General features: G+C 44.4%; 1 protein-coding gene across 1 annotated transcript in view; it reads right to left on the bottom strand.

Annotated features, from left to right (window-relative positions):
- The window catches only part of LOC147446647 (uncharacterized), a 108,443-nt gene that overhangs the window by 84,754 nt on the left and 6,922 nt on the right, over positions 1-16,767 (bottom strand). The gene's annotated exons all lie outside the window — the stretch shown is intronic.

Below are 16,767 nucleotides of genomic sequence, written 5' to 3' on the forward strand. Positions count from 1 at the left end.
ACACGTTTTCAGGACATAGAGATGCTTCGAAGGCTGTCTTTTGTACAGCAGTTTGACATCGCTTTCGCGGGAGAACGTTACTCAAAGCACTCTAAGATTCGGAGAGCTGCCTCTTACTTTAAGGGGAATGCTCGAACTTGGTGGTCCACGCTTCTATTAAGCAAGATTGCGCCAGTTAAATGGCTGAAATTCAAGACGCTTTTTATTTATTCTTGGTTGACTCCAGAGTATGAACGTGATATACGAACTGCTTGGAACCATCTTCGGATGACCAAGAAAGATACAATGGACGCTTATTGCGAGAGATTCTGGAGCTCTTTTCTACCTGCCTCTTCATTTAAGAAGATCTCGTTCAAGGAACAGATTGAGCGGTTTACCTTGGGTCTTCCTACAGAGATCCGAGATCATTGCTTGGAACAGAAGTTGGCTTCCATTCAGGAGTTGATGAGTCATGCGAAACGGGGTTTTGCCATTCACTCTAGCAGTCTGACCTACCCCACAGATGAGATCATGACACAAAGAGTCGAACAGACTTTGAAAAATGAAAGTAGAAAGAGAAAGAGCAACCCAGAACAGAAAGATAAGGATGCACAACCCAAGCTTACTCCTCAAGAGAGGGCTCTCTACATAAAGGAGGCAAAGTGCTTGGAATGCGGGGAAATTGGGCATATCTCCACGAAGTGCCCTAACAAGGCACCGAATGAACAGGATGAAGAAAGGCCGGAAAGTTCAGCAACTGAGAGACGTGGCAGAAAAGGCAAATAAAAAAAAAGCAGAACTGGTACCGCATTGCGTGGGGCCTGAACCGAATCAAATGAATGAAAGTACAAACTTTGCCGCTTTTATGGCAAAGTCAAAGATCAGGAAGCTCTTTTGAAGAAGCCAAGGCCAACTTCTTTTCACTTGGAATTGGCGGCTCGATTTGGAATTACGCCCGATAGGCTGAGGCCACAGGCGGAGGTAGTTCGAGTGGCACCCGGACGGGATGTTGCCATTACACCGAGCATTGGCAAACTTCGTTTGCAATGACAGTGGTGTTTAGGGCATGAGGAGTTTTACGTATTTGCCTTGGAAGGTTGTGACGTTCTACTCAAAATCCCTTGGTACCACAACAACAACGCCGTGGTTGACTACCGGGCCGAGAAAGCGACTTTGACAAATGAAGGGCTTAGAGATTGTACTTGATGAACTTTAGTTTCTTTACTCATTTTTATTTTATTTTTTTTGGGGAGAAAACTAAACGATGGATAAAGGTCGAATATGTTTTGACCTTAACAAAAGAACGCAAAGATTTTCTTCACACTCATGCTGATTGCTTTTCAGAGGGCCTGCCAGGTGAGTTACCATCCGCTCGTCCTACTATTGATCTGATACCTGGAACCACACCACCGAACCAGCCACCTTACCGTGTGAGCCGAGCCCAGAACAAGAGATTATGAACCAAGTGAAAGACCTCTTGGAAAAGAGTCTTGTCCAGCCTAGTATTTCACCGTATTGCTCTCCAGTGTTGTTGGTTTTGAAGAAAGACGGATCTTGGAGAATGTGCATCGATTATAGAGCTCTCAACAAAATCACCATCAAGAACAAATTTCCGATTCCTAGGATCGATGATATACTCGACAGATTACAGGGATCCTCGTGTTTTAGCAGGATTGATTTGAAAAGAGTAGATATCATCAGATCCGAATCGCACCGGATGATGGACAGTATTTTTCGAGAGTACAGGCTATTTGTTGGCACTTTCTTTTGACAATATCATTGTTTTCTCCAAGAATGAGGCAGAACATAGGGATCATCTGCTTCAAGTCTTTCAGGCATTACGAGATCACAAGTTAGTGATTAATGCAAAGAAAAGTGAATTTTTCCTACCAGAGATACACTTTTTGGGACACATTGTCTCAGCAGCAGGAGTGCAAATGGATCCGGCCAAGATAGAGACTATCCGTGATTGGCCCAATTTGAAGAATGTCCATGAAGTTGGAAGCTTCTTGGGATTGTGTTCGTACTATAGGCAGTTCATTCGAAAGTTTGCAGAGGTAGCTTCCCCTTTGCATATCTTGACACAAAAAGGAGTCCCTTGCTCGTGGGGACCCACAGAGGTGACTGCCCTTCAGACTTTGAAAGAGAAATTGACTACGGGACCAGTTTTGACTTTGTCGGACTTGCAAAAGTCATTTAAGGTATATTGTGCTGCTTGTGGCCGTAGTCTGGGTGCGGTCTTCATGCAAGAAGGCCATGTCAGTGCTTACAAGAGCCGATTGTTCTCAAGGCCAGAATTGACAGCACAGATTTGTGAGAAAGAGCTTTTGGCGGCTACCCATGCTCTTATTCAGTGGCGACATTACCTACTCGGAGCCGATTTTACGGTTTTCACAAATGATGGGAGTTTACGCTACTTCTTGTCACAGAAGCAGCTATCAGAAAAAGCAAATGCGGTGGGCAAAACTTCTTGTCACGGTTTACTTCGGGATTGTCCATGTGCAAGGACAGAAGAAATTGGTGGCAAATACTGTCCCGAAAGCCGTTGGTTCTGGCTATTTCCGCGATACATCATAGGGACTTCAAGGGTACGGTCAGTCAGTACGCCACAGAACAGATTTTGCAGATGTATTCAGTTGAATACAGAAAGGGGAGATAGTAGCGGATTATTCCTTTCGGGATGGCTACTTGATGAAGAAAACCATGTTGTGCATTACACAGCCCGTTGAGGGAAAAGGTTCTAGCCGAATGCCACTGTCCGCCTTTCACGGGTCATCGTGGCATTGCTACCACCTTGAAAGGGGTAGAGGGATACTTCTTTTGGCCGAGACTCAAGAAGGATGTGGACGAGTTTGTGTGCAGTTGCTTGGTATGCCCGAAGGTCAAGTTTGACAGGCATAAAGCACAGGGATTGTTACAGCCTTTTTACCCATACCCACCCGCCCTGGGAAAGTATTGCAATGGATTTCATCTCCCGAGAACACAGCATGGGCACGACTGTTTATTGCCTAGGTCCTTAGATTACATGGCATGCTTGAGACGATTGTCTCCGACAGGACCCCAGGTTTACGAGTTTGTTTTGGACAGCTATTTGAGAGAGTATAAACACGCGATTGCAGTTCTCGTTCCACCCGCAAACTGACGGGCAATCAAAGATTGCTAATTCAGTGGTACTGGATTTCTTGAAGTCTTCTTGGTTGGATCAGAAGACTACTTGGGAAAGGTTTTTACCTTTGGTGGAATATGCCTACAGAAACACGTTTGACTCTTTGATGGAGAAGATGCCATTTGAGATTCTTGAATTTGCTACGAAGGTTCTACCCTTCCTTAGCACGAAAGATAACATTTTTCTTTAAAGCCGACCAGTTCACGAGGGACTTGGTCAGGAAGGCTTTGCAGAAATTTCAGGAAAGACAGAAAAGGCAGCAGATCGCCATTGTCGTGATTTGAAATTGAAGGAGAAGGATTAGGTGCTCTTACATTATGGGAAGGCACGACCGAGAAAGAAAACAAAAGGGAAAGGAGCGGCTTCTTTGTAAGCTTAGCATGACATAGTGTGGACCTTTCCAGGTTTTCCAAAAAGATAAATGATATCTCCTTTGGACTGAAGCTGCCAGAATACTTGGAGGATTCACAATGCTTTTCATGTGAGTCTCTTGAAGCCTTTTGAAGGCGATATCCCCGATGATGAACAACTCGAATTGGACGAAAACGAGCAGATACTCGTTCTAGAACAGAAATTGGCACAGAAAGAAAGAAACAAGGTAAAGCGAACGGACGGTTCTTGGTTCAATTCAAGAGCTACTTCACATTGGATGCGAAGCGAATGGAGGAGGAAGACCTAGCAGATATCCCTCGGAATGTGAATCTTTACCTTGAAGCTTTTGGTTTAGCATAGTCTATTCCAAATGGAACCCAGAATTCAGCTTGGCCGGTGATCTGGTGCAGTGGGTTTGCACAAGAGGAGAGTTACTCCGCTCCTTTGTAAACAGATGCTTCGAATTTTTGAATACTAGTGTCACTGATGTCTCTCTGAGCTTCAGGGATATTGAGAGCTGACAGTATTCTGCTGGATGACTTTCTGAAATGGAATTCCGAAAAATATGAAACTGACTTATCCTTGACTTGTTTAAGTGCAGGAACTAATAGACGAAATGACTGCAACATTTTGGTCTAATTTATCTCGAATAGACCTAGTTGCAATAGAAGTTAGTCAATCGGGTATCGATGAGGTCCTGAGTGGATCTCGATGCGATTGCTAGCTACATTGCCGATAAATCATGGTCTAAGATCCGAATGAATATAAAATGTCATGTGATGTTTTGTGATGTCGTGTGATGTGACTGTCGATTTGTACATGTGCTAGATGTGTGTTCCTAGTGCATAGGTACTAACAGTCAGTGTCTGCTAAGACAGTTTATGGCTTCTGTCTGTTTTGCAGGCGTAATCGAGGGCGATTACAATGCTTTCAAGAGGGGGGTATGTCACAAACTGGTGACGTGGCTGCCCAATGCACACACACACCCCCTTGGTATTTGGCGGGCTGGTTGCTGCATGCTGACGTGGCTGCCATGCACCCGAGAATGGCGGGGGGAAAATTTGCTGACGTGGCAGTGCCGTACGGACCTCCGTGATTTACAGCGCAGAAAGCGGAAAATTAGCCACGTGGCAGGCTGTACGGACCTCCGTGATTTGCGACAGCTACTGGACTTGCTTTCTCTACGCATGTTGGGAGAGAGAGAGAGAGAGAGAGAGAGAGAGAGAGAGAGAGAGAGAGAGAGAGAGAGCTTTTTCTGCTTTATTTTTAAAAGCTAAATATGGACAGCTTTTTGGCACTTGCTTTATTTTTTTTATAAGCAAGAGAGAGAAAGAGCCTTTGCTTTATTTGAAAGCTTTTGATTTTCAGCTTTTGGGGCTCTGCTTTTAGCAACCCTTGTAACTTTAAATATGTGAGCACGCCTCTCACAACTCAGAGCATCTGGACGCAGAGTTTGAGTGTGAGCGCCTACCCGCACTCTTGTACTTTGAACTCATATTAATATAAAACGAAATACCGAAAGGGACACCAGTCTTTGGGGCCAATATCTCTAGGCACGGAACTCCGCCGGGCCAGAATTGTGAACTATGAACTGTTTTGAAGTGGTTATTTGGTGCTGTCACGGTAGATTCTTGACTTAGAGTGTCCAAGTCTGTTACAAAAATCTTCTTCGTCACTTCCATGCTCATCACCTCCATGCAAAGTATCCATTCCACTTCGGGTAATGACAATACACTGAAGTCTTGGGTTCTTAAGTTCCCGAGGAACTTGGGTTCTTGTGGTTCTTGGGTTTTTGAGGGTCTTGAGTTCTTGAGGTTCTTGAGGTTCTTCCTTAGCTTGCAATCTGTGTTAGAGAAGGATCTTCTCTTACCCGACCTCTTCTCTTTCCCGCGGGCGCACACCTTGGCGGCCTTACGCTCACACCAAGGTTGTTTTTTCCCACCTAACGTCGATTGGCCGGCCACTAAGTGCACGGTCCGCTCTCAATGAGTGAAAAGAGAAACAAGGGGAGGCTAGACAAGCCCTTCTTTCTTGGGTTTCCTGTCACTCTTCAAAAACACGATTAGGAATCGACACGCCCAAGTGGACTAGGGTTACGTGCGACCGCAACAAGCAAAAACATTATTGTGGTTCTTTCCTTGAGTGATACAGAACACTGCCAAAGCTCTGATACCAATGTAAGGTGCAGCGGAAGTGAATGTTGAAATTTGCTCAAGATGAGTGCTCCCAACTGTGCTCAAGGGTTCCTTTTAATTACGGAAGGGAGAACCTTCCGTTTCTTTAGTGAGAGAGTGCAAACAATCACAAACAAAGTGGTAAACACTGTGAATGAAGGTGCTGAGACAGAGATAGAGAGAGAAGAATACGACACCAGAATGTTGTCAAACCCTCCTCCAAAGGCCCCACTCTCTATGACGAGAGCGGTCTACTATTGATTGCACAAATCTCTACAATGCAATGGACTTGCCGACGATGAGGACGGCGACGAGACGGGCTGAAAACTGAAATCGCTAAGGGCTGAAATCTGTAAATCTTGTATCTGCTCAATTCTGACTCTATGTCGGTGACGACAACGATGATGATGATGACGCGCTGAAAACGCAGATGCTGAAATCTGTGAATAGCGGGCTGAATCTGCAAACGCTTGTTGATCTGACCGAGCGGCGAGGATCTGCTGCGGGAAGGTGATATCTGCAAGGTTTGGGGCTGTTGTTGCGGAGTCTAAGTGCTGAAAGCTGAAAACACTAATGCACATGATGGTTCTGTCACTGGGAATCTGCAAACATTGATGTAGATTTGCAATGCAAAAACGTTAGGCTGATGGTTTACTGCGGCTTGCTGTTGTAGAAACGCTGGCTATCTACTGTAGAAAACGCTGGCTCTCTACTGTAGAAAACACTAGGTGATCTTGTTGGCTGAAAAACGCTAGGTTGTCCCGCCGGTCTTGCTGAGAAGGTGCACTGCAAGTTGTGTATCTGCTGCCTCTTCTGCCAGAAAGTGCTAGCACTAGTTTTCTTATACAGTGGATTGGCTAAATTGCCCTACCCAGTTTCCCAACAAAGTCACTTAATAATAATAAGTGAAAAATGGCTAAAATAGGAAAATTAGGTTCTGTGCACTGAAAATGCTCATGATGGATTCTAATGGTAATGCTGATGATCATGCTGTGTGCAACCAGAGGATATGCATCTACTATAAGTGCCTAGACATGCACGGGGTTTGCGAACAGACTCACAAAGGTGCGAGAACACTTCCTAAGCTAATTGAACCCTTGTCATGAAGTAGCTTGTCCACATGCACATAGGGTTAGATGTGCGCGTGACATCATGTATCCGATGTCGATCTTCCTTCAAAGACATGGCAATGGAAGATGGGCAATGAAGATGGGAACTGGTACTGGATGCTTCATATTGAGGGTGTTGAGAGGATAACAAGTTCGGGTGGGGACGCGAAGCTTCTTCAGGAAGAAAAAAGAACGAGAGAGGTTCTTTGGGTTCTTGGTTCTGCTTGGGTTCTTTTGGGTTCTTCTTTAGGTTCTTCCCTTGAGTTCGCGAAGCTGAAGCACGCACAGAGCTCTGATACCAATGTTAGGTATAGCGAACACATAGCTCCGAAACGAATGTCAACGGAAGAGAATAAGGATTTGCTTGGATCTAGTACTCCGCACACAAACACAAGGGACAGTTTACTTCTCTTGAAAGAACTGAATTGAATTGAAAGAAAGAGAGACAAGAGAGAGAAAAGAGACGACACAAGGATGTCGGGTCCCAACCCTCAAGGGCCCCCTTGCTCTGTTGCCAGAGCAAGTGCTTTCTTTATTCTTGCACAAATGCTCTTACAATAATGTTGATGCTAATTGGTACTTATGCTCCTTATGCTGGGTACTGGGTCCTGAGGTACTGAAGGGGTACTGAGGTTCTATATCGATGACGATGATGTCGACGACGAGGTGTTGATGGTCTATGTCGACGACGGGTACTGTTGGTCTATGTCGAAGACGATGATGTTGATGACGACGATGATGCTCACAACAACGACAACCGTCACGGACACGACGATGTCGCCGTGACGACGACGACGATGACGCGAGGCTAGGGTTGAAATCTGAAAACGCTAGGGTTGAAAACTGAGATCGCCGGGAACCAGCTGCGATCGGGTATTGTGCCGACGACGACGAATGCTGTTCTAAGGGCTGAAAACTGAAAACGTTGGTTGATCTGCAGGGCTGAGAACTAGCGCTGATGTAAGGGCTGAAAATGCGGTGTTGTGTCGTGGCGATGACAATGACGACAATGGGACTATGACGATGACGACGATGGGTCATCGTCAAGTCCGATGACGATGACAATGTCGACGACGACGACGGCGTCAAGGCTGAAAAACGCTAAGGCTGAAGCTGAAATCTGTCGCAATGGATGACTTGCCGGCGAGGATACACGGAATCGGGGATGCAACGAGGCTAAAGGGATGGTACTGTTGCAAAAACGCTGATGACTGAAAACTATTCCAAAAACGCTAGTGCTGCTAGGGTGCTGCTGAGAGAGAGACCACCTGCCGGGTGCAACACTTGGAGCACCACCTTCTTTTATAGTTTCTTAGCAATTTGCCCTACCTACTTTTCAACGAAAGTCACTTATTAATAAATAAGTGAAAATGTGTACTTTGCAAAAAAGGGTCCTATGCTCTGGAAAATGCTCATGCTGAAATGACTATACTATGCAAGAGAGGGTATGCAACTATGATCGGCCTGGGCATGCACGTCCTACTAGAGGCTCACAAAGTGCAAGGCTCAATCCTAAGCTAGGCTATGACTGGCTATGACTGATGCTAGACCATGGCAGAAGCATGTCCACGTAGTACAAGTGAAGTGCGCATGTGACACTCTCTCTCTCTCTCTCTCTCTCTCTCTCTCTCTCTCTCTCTCTCTCTCTCTCTCTCTCTCTCTCTCTCTCTCTTTGGCAGAACACCAACGCTCTCTCTCTCTCCCTCTTCTCTGGCACCCCTCTCCCTCCTCTATTCCTGCTGGCAAGGTTGCCTCTAATTCAGTCGGTTGCCAGGAGCAATAAAAGCAAACCCCTCACAAACAGTCACACAGAAAAGACCAGCGCTAGCAAGAAGAGGTTGCTGCAAATTTTCAGCCATTAAGTCGACGTTGCCAGTGATGCCCATGGCTGCCCCGAGTGTACCAGATGTGGCCAGGACCCAGTGTGCGAGTTCCATCGCGAAGAACTCCCTACAGAGAGTTTCCATCGCGACAAGTTACTGTTTTCAGCCCATAAACGACAAGGACGGGGCTGATTTACAAGAAAGAACCCGAGAGCACACCCCTTCTGTGCGTAAAATTGGAAGAGAGGATTCTCTGCGAGATGAGAACGCTTCCAGGAAGTTGCTATTTCAAGAACAGAGTTGCGTTTCGAGTGTCGAGACTTCTAAGATAACGTTTTTCATGTTGTTATCTCTGAGTATTTGTTTGCAGGTGTACTTCCTCTTTGCGAGGGAGTAGGAGGAGAGGAAGGCATGAGCCTCTGCTGGAGAAAAGTGCTCTGAGAGACTAGAGCCAGATCAGCCCAAGTGTTTTGTACCCGAATTTGGGACGTAGATCCACGGATTAGAAAGTTATAATCTCTCGAGTTGGGATCCGGAAGTTGAGATTCCCAAGGAAGCACCTCGCGTCCGAGAGAGCGGAATTAATCTGCAGCAAGGACTCTAGGAACAGAGTTGGAAAAAAGTTGAACGGATGCTATGCCCTGAGTCTAGAAGGTGAGATCTAGAGGCGAGAACCTTGATTCTCGAGGATTCGGAATAGGGAACAGAAGTTCCTGGAATAGGGTTTTGCCCTAGAAATAGGAAGCAAAGGCTTCCAAGAACCATCAAGTCTTATTCTAGAACGAACGTGGTAATACGTTCGGTTCAAGTGCTTGTATAGACTAATAAAGATACTATTACAGGGGGGACCAGCCCATCTTTTGGTCCCCAGTACTGTGTCAATCTTCTCACTCTCTATCTCTCTCATTCTCTCTCTAATTCTCTCTATATATCCTCTGGCTTCAGTATTAAGTGATAAATTCTATTTATCCGAGTAAATTTTATATTGTTATGCGCTCCCGTTTGTTACATTTGACCCAAATAGTTGGTTAGCTCGTTTTTCAACAATGTCCTCGAGTTCATCTTCAGAAAACATCCGTGGGATAGGAGGCTTCTTGATTGCCGGTTTTATTGGTGACTCAATGGCTTTTTGCTTGAGTACTCGTTCTTTGCTATGCGCTCCCATTTGTGACAGTGGTATCAGAGCACAGTCTCCTCCCTTTCTCTATAAAGGAGGACGACTCAGGGAAGATATAGGAAGAAGCCATGACAAGCCAGAGACAAGTTAGCAATGGAACCCTAAGTCCTGCAGGAAGAGCTCGTAGAGTTGGAAAAATTTCTCTCTCTGCAAGAAGTCGACAAGGCTTGGGATTTTCTGATAAGGCAACAAGAGCATAATGCACAAGAACCTAGAGAATCCGAGGAGCAGAATGCTCAAGATAATTCAAAACTCACAAAAGATCCAAGAACACCAATCCAGAACCATAGCCAAGAAAACCCGTCTTTTCAGGAAGGATATGAAGGTCGTCTTTAGACCTCAGAACACTCAGTCAACTTTGATACTTCTGATGAAGGGAAGATGTCCCGAAAGCTACCGCTTTCATTCAACAGTTTGAAGTTGCCTTTGCAAACGGCGATTTTTGAGAAGCGTCAAAGGTGAGACATGTGACCAAACATCTCAAGGGGAATTGCAAGTACTTGGTCATATACCAAAGCTCTGCAAAGAACTTACAACAAGACTTGGATTCAATTCATGGCTGAATTTTCCAACAAACTTTTTTTTCCTCTACACTTTGAGGAAGGCATCCAAGAAGATTGGGATTGGTTTGCCCAATAGGAACACGAGCAAGTCAAAGCAAGTAGTGGTTCACTCTTGCCAAGGTAGCTCCACTCTTGATCCTCTCATAGGAAGGCAAGATAAAGAAATTCAATGAAGGACTTTTGCCCGAATTTTGTAGACGCATCTTCAAGATACTTTGCAACGGATGGTGGAGTGAGCAGTGTGATGAGCACGCGGCGGTGTGTGCAAGTGAAAGAGCACGCGAGGAAGTGCAGTGTGTGTGCAGAGAGGGGAGGCAAAGAGCAGCAAGAGAGGAAGCGCTAGCAGAAGAAGAGGGAGAGAGAGAGAGCTCACGTTTTTGGGGAAAACTCAATAAGTGAGTTTTAGGTTTTCCCACTTTTATTATAAGTGACCTTTAAAAAATGTGTCCACGTTCAATATGAACCTGAACAAAGTATAAAAATGTACAAAAAGGGGTTATTTAGGCCTTTAACCCAACTACCTCCCACTTAAAGGCATAAATGGCGCCTTTAAGCTACGTGACTCCCACCATCTCTATGCATAGATGATGTTGTGCTTTGGGTAAGCACTTAGTGAGAGCATCGGGTGGATTTTGTGATGCATGGACCTTAACCAATGTAATAAGTCCATCCTCAAGCACTTCTCGTATGAAGTGATACCGCACATCAATATGCTTTGTGCGTGCATGAAACATGGCGTTCTTTGCCAGACATAAAGCACTCTAGCTATCACAACCAAGCATAGGTGCCTTGGCAGGCAAACCAAACTCACTGCAAAGGCGTGCTAACCAAATAGCTTCTTTGGAAGCTTCAGTGGGCTGAAATATATTCAGCCTCTGTCGTAGACAATGCAACAATCTTTTGCAATCTAGAACACCCTGAAACAGCACCTTCCGCAAGAGTAAATACATAGCCACTTGTGGATTTCCGTGTATCCACATCACCAGCCATGTCAGAGTCACAAAATCCTTTCAATTCCATTCGTCCTTTACCATAGCATAGGCATTTGTTTTTAGTCCCTTTCAAGTACCTAATGGACTTAACTGCATCCCAATGCAACCTGCCTGGATTAGCCATAAATCGGCTCACAACTCCCACTGCATGGGCTATGTCAGGCCTAGTAGCAACCATAGCATACATAAGTGAACCACAAGCTGAAGCATAAGGCACATTGTGCATGTCATTGGCTTCTTCCTTTGACTTGGGACAATCATCCTTGGAGATTTTAACATATGGCTGTAATGGCACACCAAGAGGCTTTGCTTCAGCCATGTTAAATCTGTCCAGCACCTTTTCAATGTACTTTTCTTGCAACAAATACAATAGGTGCTTGTCTCTTTGCCGTGTAACACGCACTCCAAGTATATGTTCAGCTGCCCCAAGGTCATTCATTGAAAACACAGATTTCAGCTGCCCTTTAAGAGCATCAACAGTGCTTCTTTTCTTTGCAGCTATCAATATATCGTCTACATAGAGCACAAGAATAATAGGGCTGCCATCCTCATCACGTTTGGTATACAAACAATGGTCTGCATGGCTTCTTTTGTAACCATGTTTAAGCATGAAGCGATCAAACTTCTTGTACCACTGTCTACATGATTGTTTCAGCCCATACAAGCTTCTATTGAGCATACATACCAAATGTTCCTTGCCAGGGATGACAAAACCCTCGGGTTGCTTCATGTAAAGCTCTTCTTCCACATCACCATGCAAGAAAGCGGTATGTACATCCATTTGGTCCATTTCCAAATCAAGAGCAACCACAATGGCAAACAATACACGCAAAGTGGTCATCTTCACAACAGGAGAGAACACTTCCTGAAAGTCTATGCCCTTGGTTTGAACATATCCCTTTGCCACAAGCCTTGCCTTATACTTGGGTTTTGCATCAACAGTCTTGATTTTATACACCCATTTGTTAGGAATAGCCTTCCTTCCTTTGGGCAATTCAACCAAATCCCAAGTACGATTAGCATGCAAAGCTTTAATCTCTTCCTGCATAGCAAGCTTCTACTTGTCGCTGTGCTCACATGTCTGCCTCTTTATACGTAAGAGGCTCTCCCTCATCTGTCAACATAATGTAATGCAAAGAGGGGTCATATCGACTCACAAGCCGTCTTTGACGAGTAGACCGCCTCACCCAATGATCCACATTATCCAGCAATGGGTTTACATCAGGTGGCACTACAAAATAGTCAACAATGGGCTGTTGTACATCATTTTCAGCACCATTTTCAGCATTGTTTCTTGGTTGCAAAAGCCCTTAAGGAGCCTCAATTTGCTGTCCAACATCATCTGACTCAAACACCACTGGATCATCTACATTTTCAGCCATTTGTGGTGCATCCTGAGGGTCAAACATAGGCCTAACAAGTGGCTGGTCATGCTGAAATTTCACCCTTTTATGGTCATGCTTTGAGGCACAATTGTTTTGAAGCAGCTTTGCCTCATTAAAAACAACATCCCGGCTGCGTACAACCCTTTTAAGCTGAGGTAACCAAATCCTGTAACCCATTTCGCCTTCTTCACCATATCCGATGAAGAGGCCTTTAATGGACTTCGCATCTAGTTTACTCCTCAACTCAGGTCTAACATGCACAAAAGCTTCGCAACCAAAAATGCGTAAGTGATCATATGAAGCAGGCTTGCCAACCCAAACCTCTTCAGGGATGTCACCTTTCAAAGACATGTGAGGGGATCGACTGCATATATGCACTGCAGTTTTCAAAGCTTCTCCCCAAAATCCATGAGAGAGATTAGTTGTGGACAGCATGCATCTCACCCTCTCACAAAGTCTCCTATTGAATCTTTCAACCACACCATTAGAAGAGGGGCTGTATGGCACAGTAAGCTCCCTCTTAATGCCCAAATTTTCACAAAACTTGTTAAATTCAGCACTTGTGTACTCCCCTCCATTGTCTGTACGCAAACATTTTAGCTTTCTACCAGTTTGGGTGGTCACAAATGCATGAAATCTCTTAAACGCAGCAAAGGCTTCATCCTTAGACTTAAGGAAATAAACCCAAATTTTCCTAGAATGATCATCAACAAAGGAGACAAAATAACATGCACCACCCATAAACTTAGTAGGCATGCTACATACATCAGAATGTACAAGATCAAGCACACAAGATTTACGAGACACCAGAGTAATAAGAACGCTTTACTTGCTTTCCATATTGACATTCATTACAAAAGTCAAGCTTTGTGTCTTTAGCATCAAGCTTGTTCAAAGTGCAAAGCTTAGAAAGACCCTTTTGGCTCATATGGCCAAGCCTCTTGTGCCACAACTCCATGTGAGAGTTAATTTTAGCCAATGCAATAAACTTGCCCAACACGGCCCTTCCATGTATGCAGTAAAGTGTCCCTTTCTTTGTGCCCTTTACGATCAGCCTTGAGCCTTTGGTCATTTTCCATGATCCTCTCTCAAACAAGATGCTGTAACCATGCATATCCATCTGACCAACAGAAAGCAGACTCTTCTTGATTCCCAGCACATATCTAACATCATGCAAGACAAGCTCATTCGTGCCATCTATGAAGAGATGCACAGTGCCAATACCCTCAATGGAACATGCATGATTGTTTCCAAGGTATACATGGCCACGCTTGCCTACATCAAAAGTAGAGAAATACTCCTTGATAGGAGTCACATGAAATGAAGCACCGGAATCAACAATCCAAGTCTGGGACAATGCATCATTGACAGTCAACAAAGCAGCAACAAGATCACTCTTGGTGATCTGCATGTCCTGTGAATGAACATTTAGAGAGGCATCAAAGTCATAAGCATCATCATCTGACAAAGTGGCACACAAGATGTCCTCTACATCTGACAGCTCCTCAATCACGACACTAGAAGCCACATTCGACTTCTCTTTGTCCTTTGAGCTATCCTGTGCATCTGCCTTGACTTCCTTCTTCTCTTTCTTCTTGTCTCCGCCATTCTTTTTTCTTTCTAACTCAGCTTTATAGTACCTGCAATCGGGTTTCTTGTGACCTTTCCTGCCACATTGATAGCAAGTCACATCACCCTTGCCTTTGCTTGCATTTCCCCTTTCTTTACTCTTACTCTTACTCCTTTGTGCATAAGCATTCTTCTTTTCTGTCCTACCTCTAACCATGTTGGCAGAGCTACCTCCCTCTCCACTTGCTTTCCTCCTGATTTCTTCATTCAAGATAGAACCCCTAACACCATCAAAGGTCAAATTGGGGTTATTGGACAACGAAACCACCAAAGTTTCCCATGACTCAGGTAAGGTCATAAGCAAGAAGATAGCTTTCAGCTTATCATCAAAAGGGGGCAAGCCAGAATCCTGTAACTGCGACAAAGTACCTGCGAACAATGACAAGTGCTCTGCCGCGCTCTTGGACTCATCTAGTTGCATGCCAACAAGTTTTCGCATCAAGTGCACCTGGTTGACGGGCGTTGTATTTTCATACATTTCCTTTAACTTCTCCCACACATCAAAAGCAGTCGTGAGACCTTTCACATCAATGACGGTCTCATCTGTCATGGCCATTTTAATGTATATAACGGCTTTCCTATTCATGCTAACCCATGCTCCATCTGTCATATTTTGTGGCTTCACCTGTTCAAGTGCCCCTTCGCAATCCTTAAGAAATAGGATTCCTTGAATCCTGTCTTTCCAAAGATCAAAACCTGTGCCATCAAACCTCCTAATCTCGAAGAGGTTCTTCACATCCGAAGAAGATGAAGCCATAGTTGCACGAAATAAGAGAGATAATACGCTGAATTTTTGGACAATAGCCTCACAGAGATGTGCACTACAGCTCCAAATGGTCACAGGAGCAATTTGAGGCAAAATAGGACGTTTTGGGCACAAAATTCAATTTCTGAAATTTATGCGCAAGAAATTTCAGCGAGCGAATTTGTGCTCGAAAACAACGAATTTAGTTGTTTTTAGCCTCAGAAGACATACATAAGGCTAATACATAGCCTTTAGAAGCATGTAAGCGCAAAAGCCCCAATTGGTAGCATCAAAATTGCATGAAATTGAGCCACAAATGGTCATACATCGACAAAATTTGTCACATGTGCGTAGATTTTAGGGTTTGTTTTTCGGCAATTTCAGGGTTTTCGGGTAGCGGGGACTTAGCAAAAGTATTCCCACACCTTAATACATCATTTGCAAAACCTGTATTTTCACTGTCATAACCTGTAATTTCCTGTTTTTGACCTAATTTCGGCCTGTTTTAGGTCAATTTGGGTTGCCAGGAGCTCTCTGGTGTCCGGGGACGAGTCCTTTGGCGACGAAATTGCAAAATCTCGCGATAAAGTTGACCTTCTTGGCTGAAATTCAGCGTTTGCAGGTTTGGGGGCAAACCCTAATCGAGCTCTGATACCACTTGATGAGCGCGCGGCGGTGTGTGCAAGTGAAAGAGCACGCGAGGAAGTGCAGTGTGTGCAGAGAGGGGAGGCAAAGAGCAGCAGGAGAGAAAGCGCTAGCAGAAGAAGAGGGAGAGAGAGAGAGAGAGAGAGAGAGAGCTCACGTTTTTGGGGAAAACTCAATAAGTGAGTTTTAGGTTTTCCCACTTTTATCATAAGTGACCTTTAAAAAATATGTCCAGATTCATATTGAACCTAAGTATAAAAATGTACAAAAAGGGGTTATTTAGGCCTTTAACCCCAACTCAGTGCAAGTTGGAAGTGTACACTTTGGTGTAGGAAGAATTTAATCCTAGCAGTAGGATGGGAATCATGAAACACTACAAGTTTGTTATCTCTCCTCGAAGAATGCGTTTTCATTCAGAGAAAGTTTTGCAGTAAAGGAATTATACTTTTTGAGTTTTGTACAAAAGACCCTCAACTTTAAGTGAGAGGGCAGGTTTTTTATCAAAGTTATATCTTTGAGGAAATCATACAGTGCATTGTGCTTGTTTGCTCTTTTGCACGAGGTATGGTTATGTCTAACCGGGACTACTCACTCTTGAGTGTTTATAAGAGTAGGATCAATTTGAAACACTGTTTTCTAAGATAAATTGGTTCTTCAACTATTGATCTAGTATCTTGTAGTTCTTCAACAAATAAGCTGCTATTGCGGGTAGGACGGCAGAAAGGAAGGAACCATTCCGAGATTTCAAGCAGAGTAAAAGCTTTCGCTAAGCTTGAAACCTAAACCAATTAATGGAAGCTATGGTAGTGCTTTTTGCACAAGTGAATGAACACTCTCTTTACGTGGGAAGGAACAAGCGACTGCTACGGCCTGTGCTCGAGGAATCCAAGGATTGGAATCCTGGGTTTTGCTCTAAGATCGAACCAAGGGATCATTAGGTTGAGCATCTTCGCTCTAAGGATCTTACGAAGGGAAGGTAATTTCCCACATTCACCAAAACTCTAACAC

This window comes from Adiantum capillus-veneris, chromosome 12 (genome assembly GCF_014529385.1).
Source record: "Adiantum capillus-veneris isolate H3 chromosome 12, ASM1452938v2, whole genome shotgun sequence".
Taxonomy (NCBI): Eukaryota; Viridiplantae; Streptophyta; class Polypodiopsida; order Polypodiales; family Pteridaceae; genus Adiantum; species Adiantum capillus-veneris.